This window comes from Panthera onca, chromosome A1 (genome assembly GCF_046562875.1).
Source record: "Panthera onca isolate mPanOnc1 chromosome A1, mPanOnc1 haplotype 2, whole genome shotgun sequence".
NCBI lineage: Eukaryota > Metazoa > Chordata > Mammalia > Carnivora > Felidae > Panthera > Panthera onca.
The window spans coordinates 84,365,197-84,376,435 of record NC_138339.1 but is presented as its reverse complement, the minus strand read 5'-3'; the positions used below and the strand labels follow the sequence as shown (position 1 = coordinate 84,376,435).

Below are 11,239 nucleotides of genomic sequence, written 5' to 3'. Positions count from 1 at the left end.
AATAATTAAAAGCATTAAGATATAAATAATAAATAAAATTGCTAAGAAGTGAAAACAGTTAAACTTCAGTAAATAGTCAAAGTATAAATTGAAAATGCATGGAATAGCATTTTGACCTCCAGTTTTTATGAATAATTTGGTAACACATATCAAATGGATTTTAATTTTGTATTTCCCTTGAGCCACTAATTCTACTTCTTAGGAAAGAATAGGAGATTTACCAAAAGAAGAGTATGTATAAGGATCTCCAATACAGAATTCTTTCTGATGCTAAAATGGAAAAACCACTTACATAACCACAAATGGGCTAATGGGTAAATAAGTCATGCTATGGCCATGTCAAGTAAAAATATGAAGCATTTAAACATTGTTTTCAAAGAATATGAAAAGCTTTGGAAAATATACAGAAGATTGATGACAGAAAAACCCCCCAAACAGAATGCACTACTGTCTATATAGTATTATCTTAATTTGGAAGTATGTACCTGTGTAAAAAAATATATATAAAAAATTGGGGGGGGCACAAACACACAAATTAGCAATGACTTTCAAGGGTGCTTTAAATTTTGTTTCCCTTCATATGCTTTTCTTTATAGTTCTTAAGGTCTACAGTAAAAATGACATTAATTTTAAAAGTCAAGTAAAGTTATTTTTTAATTGCCAACTGGCTTATTTAAAAATACAACCCAGAACTTTAGCTATTAAGACTACAGATGACATATAAAATGGAATGTTGTCTGATAAGTGTAGTATAATTGTTCCATTAGAGAAAATTCTCATATTTCTACCTACCTTTTAGGTTGAAACATAATTTTTTTATTTGTTTTCTTTCTTTTCCTTTTTTTGGAACATTATGGTAGCCAATTTAATTTTTTCATAGGTTAAAATTCAAGTATTTTATTAGTATGCTTTCTTACTATGGGCCCAAATTCTTGCTTTTGAAGGAAACAGTAAGCTATGATCCATGAACATGGATGGTAACTGAATGCTTGATTAGTCACATTAGAGGTGTTACATTTCCTCAGCACAGAATCCAGATACCATCTTTCTTGATGTAAAATATATCCACTCTCAGGTTCTTGATGATAACAAAAGCATCATCCTTGAGCACCTAGAACACAAAAAAAGCTCAGAAGAATTTATTTCTCATGCCATAGACAGTTTTTTTTTTTTTATCACTCTTACTAGACCAACCTAGATACTGTTTTAAATGTGGATTCAATTAGATAAGTCACACATCAATAGAAAATTTACTTATCCTGTTTTAATACCTCACAGACACTTTCAACCACCAAATTATAGACTTCGTTCCAAATGTCAATGTCAATGCCGATTCTCATCTGAATTCAGTATAAAAGGCACAGTTCTTGCCACATTCACTTCATTCTACATAGCCATGCTTGGATCACGATGGTCTTCTCCAATCCATCTGTGGCAGCTGCTGGGATAAACTAAGATTTTTAAACATAAAACAACCCCATCTAGTAGAACCCAGGTTAAATCCACTTCTAATCACACAGGGCTTATGTTGTTCACTAAGTCTCAGATAACATATGTAAGATCATCCACTGGTTGGAAACCATAATTCTGAGATAATTTGAACTGTGCTATACAAATTTAAACACAATGAATTTGAAGGCAGCAATTTTTCTCTGGACCATATTGAGATAACTCACTTTCTCTTCCTGCCAGAATCCTAGGATTACCACAACAACCTTAAAATTGACTTCAACAGAGTCATCTTTTCAGTCACAGTGCCTGGTGTCTGAAGAAATAAACTCCTATTCCATGGATTTATATATATTTTTTCTTTTCAGTTCATCAAAATAATAACAAAGGCAGATTCATTAGCGAAACTTTTCTCTAGAATGCTGGTGGCCCAAGTTATACAAAGCCTACTGATGGTGGAAGTCATCCCAAGTGTACAGTGTCCCAAACTGGTTCTTCTAGAGAGTGAAGCATAAGGCAAGGATTAAGATGCTAACACGTTTTGGGAGGTGCTAGCCCTGGTGGTGAAGGTAACAGGAAAAGTGAAGCAAAGCAAAGCAAAGCAAGGTGGAATCAGGGCACTATGATGTGTTCCCACACTGGTTTCTGCTAAACGATGAGCCACAGAGATGACAGATTGACTGAACTTTGTGTTATTTGGCACTCAAAACTTGTTTGTAAGATTTGCAAGAAGAAAGCAAGCCTTTGAGGAGTCACTGGAGAAGACAAAGACAGGGAAAGGAATTTATGTGCTCAACACCTTCCAGTCTCCCTTTCCTTTCGGTCAAAGGTCACATCACAAATAGCCAACTCCTCAGATTCCAGGTTGCATCTTATAACCTTCTGGTGACCACACGGGAAGCCATGTAGTGAGGATTTTCATCTAAGTCAGAAAGTGGAGGAGAAAACAACACAGGAAAAACTCATTAATAAGGAAAAAGAAGGAACATGTAGCAATCTGAAAAGTGATCTGAGATTTGTGCCTCCAAAGACAGTGTCACCTCTAATTTTCTGACATGCACAAACTCTAAGATTTCATGTTTAAGCATTTGCATTCCAAAACTGAATTATTCTTTGTGTTAACTATATTAGAAATAAAGGAATTTAATATTGATAGGAAATGGAATATAAATCAAATATCTTAATTGAGTAATAGTTAATATCTTAATCAAATCCCATATCTAAAAAATAAATAAATTATATCAGTAAACAATAATATTTTCATTTTTGAATAGAAAAATACAAGTGTTCAAAAATACTTTTTAAAGAAACTATAGAGAATCCATAAATTTCTATGAATCCTTTTACCTAAAATTATATTGTTCATGTCAAAATATAATTTTAAAGTGAGATTTGAAATTTATAAAATAAATATATTGAAATTGGAATTATTGATGTGCTCTGTTATGTCACCTTTATTAATACCATAAGTAGTAATCAGGAAAAATCATTGTATCGTATCAATAAAATAAATCACTTTCTATGTTGTGCCTGTCAATTGTAATAGCAATACAATGTTAATTTAATAGAATTTGGACATTTTAGAATGTATAAATAAAGCAATATAGTCATTAATCCATACTCTAACCAATTAAAACTTGTTAATATTTCATTTCAATCTTTTTATTTAGGCATACATATTTTACATAATCGTAATATTTAAGTTGGTATTAAAATCCACGTGTAATTTTGCATCTTTCTTTTTCACTTATCATTATATGTTATATATTATATTACATGCTAAGAATTTGCTCATATATTCATCTCTGAAAATAAAAATTTAAAGGGCTACATAATCTCTCTCCATTATACTGATATTCATAATGTTCTGAGGCATTCTCTTATTAGATACAAATTTTTTCCTGTTTTTATTATTAGAACTAATATTATAATGCACACTACTGTCTGAATTTTGATTATTTTCTAGAGATCAACTCGTAGAAAGATAAAAAGCCAAAGAAAATTCATTCTGAGAGATTTATTAATCTACGTTGCCATGCTTTTTCCCAGAAATATTTTTTGGATTTGAACTCCTATCAGCACTGTATGAATATGCCTCAGTGAAAAGGCAGGTCCCACAAATTTTCCTGTGGCACTTACAGAATAAAAGTCCAGTTAATGAAATATCACCTAACTCTAAATTTCCAGGCAAATTTAAGTTTTTCCCCAATCCACTAAAATCCTGGGAAGAGAAGGAAGACTGAACTGAAAGATTTCTGGCTCTCCCTTTCATGGGCAGTGTTGTGGCTTTCTAGAAGCCTCTTCCAGTTAGCTGCCCTACAACCCTCCCTTCAGCACCTCTGTTAGTGGTAGTTCAGCCTCTGCAGTAACCCTGTGCCCCATAAGTGGTTCTGTTAAATGGCGGAATCCCTTGTGAGAAGACTCAGGGAAGGCTTCCTTCCTCAAGGCTCCCACTGACCCTTTGCACCACATGCAGCTGCAGCTGACTGTCTGCTGGACCCCTCTCCATTGCTGTGCTGTTTGCAGAGTGCTCCCTAAGGAGGGCAGTGGCCAGGCCCTATGGCCCTCAGATTCCAGGCAACTGTAAAAGTCTTCAAACACTTCTCTGGAAGGCAAACTTCACTTGAAAGGAGGTAAGAGAAAATACCATAAAGCAGTGGGGTCGGTGGGGGGTGGATTGTAGGAGCAAACAGTCCTTTTTATTTTTTCTCTTTCATGTCCTAGAGATGTGCAATGGGCTAAAGCTTGCAGAACCAGTTTCATAATCTTTTGGCATGCGCTACAGATATAGCATAGCAACTTTTGATGGGTTATGAAAGGTTTTGGTGCATATGGAATTGAGACGTCTGCTTAGATTCCGAGACAACAGAAAGCATAACATTTAACATTATCCTAGATACATGAATAGTATTTATTTATATGTATATGATACTCCTGTACCTCTACATTTACGTATGAACATATTCAGAGTTTGGTATTGTATCAAAACAGATACATTTGGAGAGTGTGACAGATGAAAAGGACAGAGAAAAGTTGTCTAACTAAACCCCTACAGTATTTAAAGCCTAGGATACAACTTGGGATGGAATTAAATCCTCAATTTTAACTTTTGCATAAATTAAGTATAAGGTTTTGAAAGTTTATTCCTAGTATCTCTATCTGTAGCTACAACTCTCACTCATCATCTAGGACCAATCTGAAGATGTTAACAACCCCATGAATCTGTTCCTCTGGTCTCAGTTCTGATGAAGTGCAATACCACTTTTTAAGGATACATCTTTAGACACTGATTAAAGTTACAAAACTGGTATGAGAAATCTTGAGGAAGCATCATCTACTAAAATTTCTCTCAAGCTGCGGATGAATCCAGCTCAGATATCTAATTTTTTAAAGTCAAGAGAAGTATTTCCATGAGGGTCCAGTGCCTATAAGAAAATATCAGCGCAGGGACATTCTGAAGGTTTGTATCTGACCTTTCTTTGGTTTTAATCACTGAAGTTCTCGACAGCTTAATAAGTTGAAGGTGCTGGGTCACCGTCTAACTTAATAAGGCCCGCCACTGAGACTTGGTCACCTCTGATTGCTCCCATAAGTCTTAACACATCTGGTACACTGTCCTTGGGTGAGAAATGTTTTCCATAACTTTCCTCTTGTTCACTACCCTGCATATAAATTGTTTTTATTAACCTGAGAATGATACAGCACTGTATATTTGTGTGAGCTTTTGCCATTTTCAGCTTTATCCTACAGAAAGAGAGTTGATTGTTTTCTCCAAAATGGAATTAAACACTGTTTATCACCAATGTCTTCTTTTCTATTTTTCTACCCTTATTTAATATGGGTCAAACTAACCTTCAGTTTGACATGAGATTAAAGAACTAAACATTGTAACTAGACTCTTTGAGACAATTTACAACATGCCATAGTTGTGGGAAGAAAGAGCCAGATAAAAACAATACACCACTTCTAATGATTATTTCCTAGGACAACATACACAGATGTAAATATCTAGGACTAATCAGTCGTATATGGAAATACATGTAGCTGGATGATTGGCACATTCCTTTGTCCAGAATGACAAATAAATTGATAGACAACCTATTCTGTTTTATTTCAGTCTATTTTACAAATCTAATGAAAGGCATATTTCTGCTCTCTTTACAATTTCCCATATGGATAATAGTAACATGAAAGTTGATCCAGATGGATAAACCTACAGTTGTATAGTACGGCATTATGTCTGTATCTTCCACCTTAACCTTAGTCATGGAGAATGCTTCTTAGGGCCATTACAGTTACATGAAGAAAATTGAGCATCTTTACAAAGAAAGTGGACCAAAGACAACATGACTGTATTTTCACTAGGAAAATTCTGCAGGTGGAAATAGTTTGTGCTGGAATATATCCTATCTCCATGAAAACCAAAATATTTGCATACTGAAGGCATCAGCCATCCCATCTTGGACACTTATCTTCTGATTTAATGTGATTTAATCCTGTCTAACCTGAAGTCATACACAAATACCACATTTTGCACATAGTATTGCATCAAAAATATGAAAAAGGAAAAATACGAAAAAGCTAGATAGTGTCAGAAAACAGCCAGCTAGTCATTCTTTAACACACAAGGTAAATACCAGTCTGGTTGTAATTCGGTCCTCTCCATGATACAGAAGTTAGAATTTCTCCTGAATCAAGCTAATAGCAGTTTTGGAAGCAGTTAAAGCAACGTCTTAGTTGTGTTATTTTTAATTTGCATATTGAAATGTTGAATTAAAAGCTAAGTGCTCCCCTCTGTCATATGTCACTAATGTAAATCTCTACACGAAACAATGGTTTTGTCATGTCACTTCAGCCTTAGACGAAACTATTACTTACATTCTTTCTTCAATTACCTACTATAATTCCCTCATTCACTCAAAGGCTGGGGGCTCAGGCTTTTGGTTGTGGTTGTTTACCTTTTATTACTAAGCCACTCTTCCAGAATTTCCTTTAACTTCACATCATACAACTCGTTTGTAAAGCTTCATGTGATTCCAATGTAAGATGCTTAAATTAAGATTTTAAACAGCTTTATCTGCTCACATGAATTTATCTACCATATACATGTACATGCAGATATCAAAAAAAAAAAAAATCTACCTGCCGTTCCTCACTATCTCTCTCATTCAGGCAACTTCTCAGGCACCTGGGTGGCTCAGTCAGTTAAGCGTTCGACTTTGGTTCAGGTCATGATCTCACAGTTCGTGAGTTCAAGCCTCGTGTCAGGCTTTGTGCTAACAGCTCAGAGCCTAGAGCCTGCTTTGGATTCTGTGTCTCCTTCCCTCTCTGTTCCTCTCCTGCTTGTGCTCTCTCTCTCTCTTTCTCTCAAAAATAAAGACGAAAAAAAGAAAAAAAATTTAAAAAGGCAATTTCTTATAGTTCTTCCCTATGCCCTATAAGATCATATGCTCTATCACATTTCTGTGAGCTGATCATTTAGCTATCTAATCATTTGCACATCTAATCATTTATTTTGTATTTTATATAGCACTTCCCACACCTGCACACCTTGTGAATCTACTTTTGTCAAACTTTGAGGAAGCCCCACTGGGATATTCACAGAATCCTAAGGTTCTCATTTGCAATCATACTTGTATAATGATCAGGCCTCAAAGAGGCTCAAGACCTTCTATTCCATCTCTCACATTTGCAACTAAGGAAAACACTCTAGGTGGCAAAGACAGGATTAAAACACCAGTGAGTAGATTTCAAGTTCACAGCTCTTGCTGCAACAGCCTGCATTTACAACCCATAAGAACTGCTGTAAGTTAGTCCTCAGCAAATTAGCAGTCTTTTTTTATTTTAAATTTTTTAAAACATTTATTTATTTATTTTTGAGAGACAGAGAGACAGAGAGAGAGAGAGAGAGCAGGGGAGGGGCAGAGAGAGAGAGGAAGACACAGAATCCAAAGGCAGGCTCCAGGCTCTGAGCTGTCAGCACAGAGCCCAATGTGGGGCTCAAACTCACAAGCTGTGAGATCATGACCTGAGCCGAAGTTGAACATTTAACTGACTGAGCCATCCAGGTGGCCCATGCAAATTAGCAGTCTTAAAAATGTTAGTACTCTCTCTACACTACTGGATTAATCAGGGTTCTCCAGAGAAACAGAATCACTAGGATATATACAGACAGAAGTACCAGGTGATTTATTATATGAATTAGCTCACATGATTATAGAAGCTGAGATGTCCCATGATCTGCTGTCTGTAAAGTGAAGAACCAGGAAAGCCAGTGGAATATTTCAGTTTGAGTCACAAGGGCCAAGAATCAGGGCAGCTGATGATGTAACTCCCACTCTGAAGAGGGTGCACTGCTGTAAGTCCCAGAGTCAGAAAGCCCAAGACCCAAAAGTTCCAATGTCCAAGGGCAGAAGATGGACATTCCAGTCTCGAGGAGAGAGACTATTTGCCCTCCCTCTGCCTTTTTATTCCTTTTGGTCCTATAACCAATTGGATGATGCCTATCAACATTGGTGAGGGGACTTTCTTTATTCAGTCTGCTGATTCAAATGCACACTCTCATGAACACACCCAGAAATAGTGTTTTATTAGCTATCTGGTCATCCCTTAGCCGAGTCAAATTGGTATAAAATTAAGTATCACAACTGCTCAGGTCTTCCAGTGGATCCCAAGCCATGTAGATATTTACACTATGCTTCATAACTTTTCAGAATTCTCTGCCTCATTCTTTACCTCATTATCCCTCCTTATTTTCTCAGGCATACTTGATCACTTTTATTACATCTCTTGAATCTGCATTTGCCTCTTAATCATTCTCTTCCAGTCTACTACCGCCATTTTAATTTCATCTTCCTCCATTTAAAAAGTTTCTAAGATTCACTTCCCTTAACTTCTCAGAATAGTTACCTTCTGCATTGCTGTTGACAGATAGGATCATGCTTCTGATGATAAAAACCACAAATACTGTTAGTGTCTGCTATGAGTTAGCCACTGTGGACACATGGAGGATATGCATCAGGTACCTCAAATGTACACCTCATGTCCTCTCTGCCTCTCCTGTCTCTTGTCCTAGTGCCTACTACATGACTGGCTCTGAATAGACTCTGATCAACTCCATGCCTAACCGAATTTTATTTCATCTCAGACATCACATCTCCTTCAACTAACTATGGCCTTTGGGAAGGGAGGATTTTTTACAAATACATAATGAAAAAAGAAACTTGGAGCTCTCTGTTGGTGGTAGTTAAAACAAGATTAATATTCATCCCCTTATACCCCCACTTCAATTTACCTAAAGGACAGAATTAAAGGAAATCTCACTAGCAGGAAGAGATAAGAGCAGTATACTGGGTCATTCACCTAATGTGGAAGGAGAAGTGATCGGAAGTGTGGTTATACATGAACTTGTGAATAGTGGGAAATGCCTTGGCTGCTCAGTTATGGGCCAAAGAGTGCTCAGCATAGAGGAGGAGTTAAATAAGAATATGGATAGGATGACTTGTCTTGTAAACAATCAGCCAGTTTACTTCCTCTGCTGCCACAGTGCCTGAGTGTCCTTGTGCAACGGGACTATGAAAAGAGTGGCCAGGATGAGCGGAAGCTGTGTGTGGGCTCCTTTTCACCAAGGCTAGTCTAATTACTGCCACATCTTAATGTTTACCAGCAGCTAAGACTGAACCTAAGTCTGTGATAAAGCACCATTTCTTGAACAACTAGCCCCTTGGTGGCAGGTGCATTACATCAGACCTCTTTTCTCTTTAGGGATAAACAATGATTTCTTACCAGAATCTAAGAGGGGAATTAGCCAAGAGAAGAAGGTGTGAGAAATATTCCAGGTGGTTATACCAATAAGAGAGAAAGCTTTAAGGTCTGTTCCAGTAATTGAAAATATTTAGGTGAATATTTACCAGAAAGGTGGCAATAGATGAGACTGAAGCAAAACAGGGCCACACGAAGAAGTCTTAAACACTTCTGCACTACAAAGGAATTTTTGAGTTTATTGTCTTATTGGTAACCTGAAAGAGGTAAATCTTAGTTTTCAGTGTGCCTTTTTATTAAAATAACATTACATTTTAAGATACCTAATGAGATTCCTGCATTTGAAGGCTGATCTGTTTTCAGCCCACAAGGCTCTTTTGCTGGTATTTTCTGCCTACCTCTCTACATACAGGCAATACTAGAGACCTGAAGAATATACTAAATACTTGAGATTTTTATCATAAGTGGCCTTCATGAAGCCACTCTATGAATTTCAAAGTAAGGAGGTATTTTAAAAGCCATCTAGTTCAAGTTTCTTCTTGGTTTTCTTATTTTTTAATATCAAAAATACACTCCTCTTCTTATAAGAAATGTAAAAGTAAAATAAAGAAAAATACCAAATTGAAAAAATACCAAATTGAAGCCTTCATATATATTGAGAATCTGCCAAAATTGAGTTATAAGCATCCATCATTGAGGGATTGGAAATCTGATGTCTTCAGTTGCCAGACAGGTAAAGGACATTAGTAAAATGGAACTAGTATACAACAGTAGAGAATGACATACAAATCTGAGTTAACCAGATTGAGTGTGCCTCTTTTAAAGACATTTTTATTTTTGTTTTCGTAAGTTTATTTATTTTGAGAGAGAGAGAGCATAAGCAGGGGAGGGGCACAGAGAGAGAGAGAGAGAGAGAGAGAGAGAGAAGAGAGAGAGAATCCCAAGCAGGCTCCATGCTGCCAGTACAGAGCCCAATGTGGGGCTTGAACTCATGAACTGTGAGATCATGACCTAAGCTGAAACCAAGAGTCAGACACTTAACCAGATGAGTGCCCCAATTTTAACCAGATGAGTGCCCCAACTTAACCAGATGCCCCAATTTTGTTCTTAATTGAGCTCTGTGTCTGTGGGTTCATTTGTGGTTTCTGATACATGGTACCAAGCTGTAGACAGGTGGTGGTAACCAAAATTAGGTGATCATCAAAATCATTGGGCAACCTATTAAAACCTAATAGGTTTCGAATTTCTGGGATCTACCTAAGTTTCTTATTTTAACATGGTTGTCTTGGTTTGCCTTGGCTTTGTAATTTATCTGTCTCTTTTTGGTCAGGGAAATCACTAATTTAGGTAAATTTGTTCAGCAAATAATTTATCTAAGGTTAAATATTTGTCAGGGACTGTTCCAGATGCTAGGAATATAGTAGTGAATAAGTCTGTTATCCTAATCTCATGAAGCTTACATTCTATGTAACATAATAAAAACGGGTATGTCTCTACTCCTAATGGCAACATGATAAACCAAATTCTGTTTATTGTATTAGACAAGGATAAATCAAGGTTTAAATTAACCATTTAATCAGAAAAGCTACTGATTCATCCATGAACAAAAGAAAACCATAAAATCGCAATATTCTTTCATTCTCTTATTACTTCCTATATTTAGAGATAGCAATGCTACTTGATAGTTCATTTATACAAGTCAGTTCTATAAATCCAGTTTTATAAAGTTATGAAGATAGAATAGCTTACATAAGGTTTATTAAATTAATGTTAAATTATTCATTGAATTTTCAATACTGCTAAAAACAGGATGAACACAAAACAAATAAAAAATGTCTAAGATTTTAGATTCCTCCATTGTCTTTATTCTATGAACTTGACATAACCTTACTACAAGCCTTCCCTTTCTTAAAGAACTCGCAGTGCCGTCTCCCATTTTGTCTTGATTTTTGAGGACTGCTCATAGGAGCTAGGTTTATCATCTAGAGCACAAAATAAGATAAGTTGTTTAAGAAACATATTTCATGGC

At 36.1% G+C, this 11,239-nt stretch overlaps 1 long non-coding RNA gene across 2 annotated transcripts in view; it reads right to left on the bottom strand.

The window, feature by feature from the left end:
* Positions 1-923: 923 nt before the first annotated feature.
* LOC144615641 (uncharacterized) overlaps positions 924-11,239 on the bottom strand; it is a 35,990-nt gene continuing 25,674 nt past the window's right edge. Inside the window, exons 2-3 of one of the 2 annotated variants that reach the window (XR_013554009.2) lie at positions 2,249-2,371; positions 924-1,441 (exon numbers count right to left, since the gene is read on the bottom strand). This is a non-coding gene — a long non-coding RNA (uncharacterized LOC144615641). The remainder of the gene's footprint in view (positions 1,442-2,248; positions 2,372-11,239) is intronic. The other variant, XR_013554010.2, reaches the window with a different exon arrangement.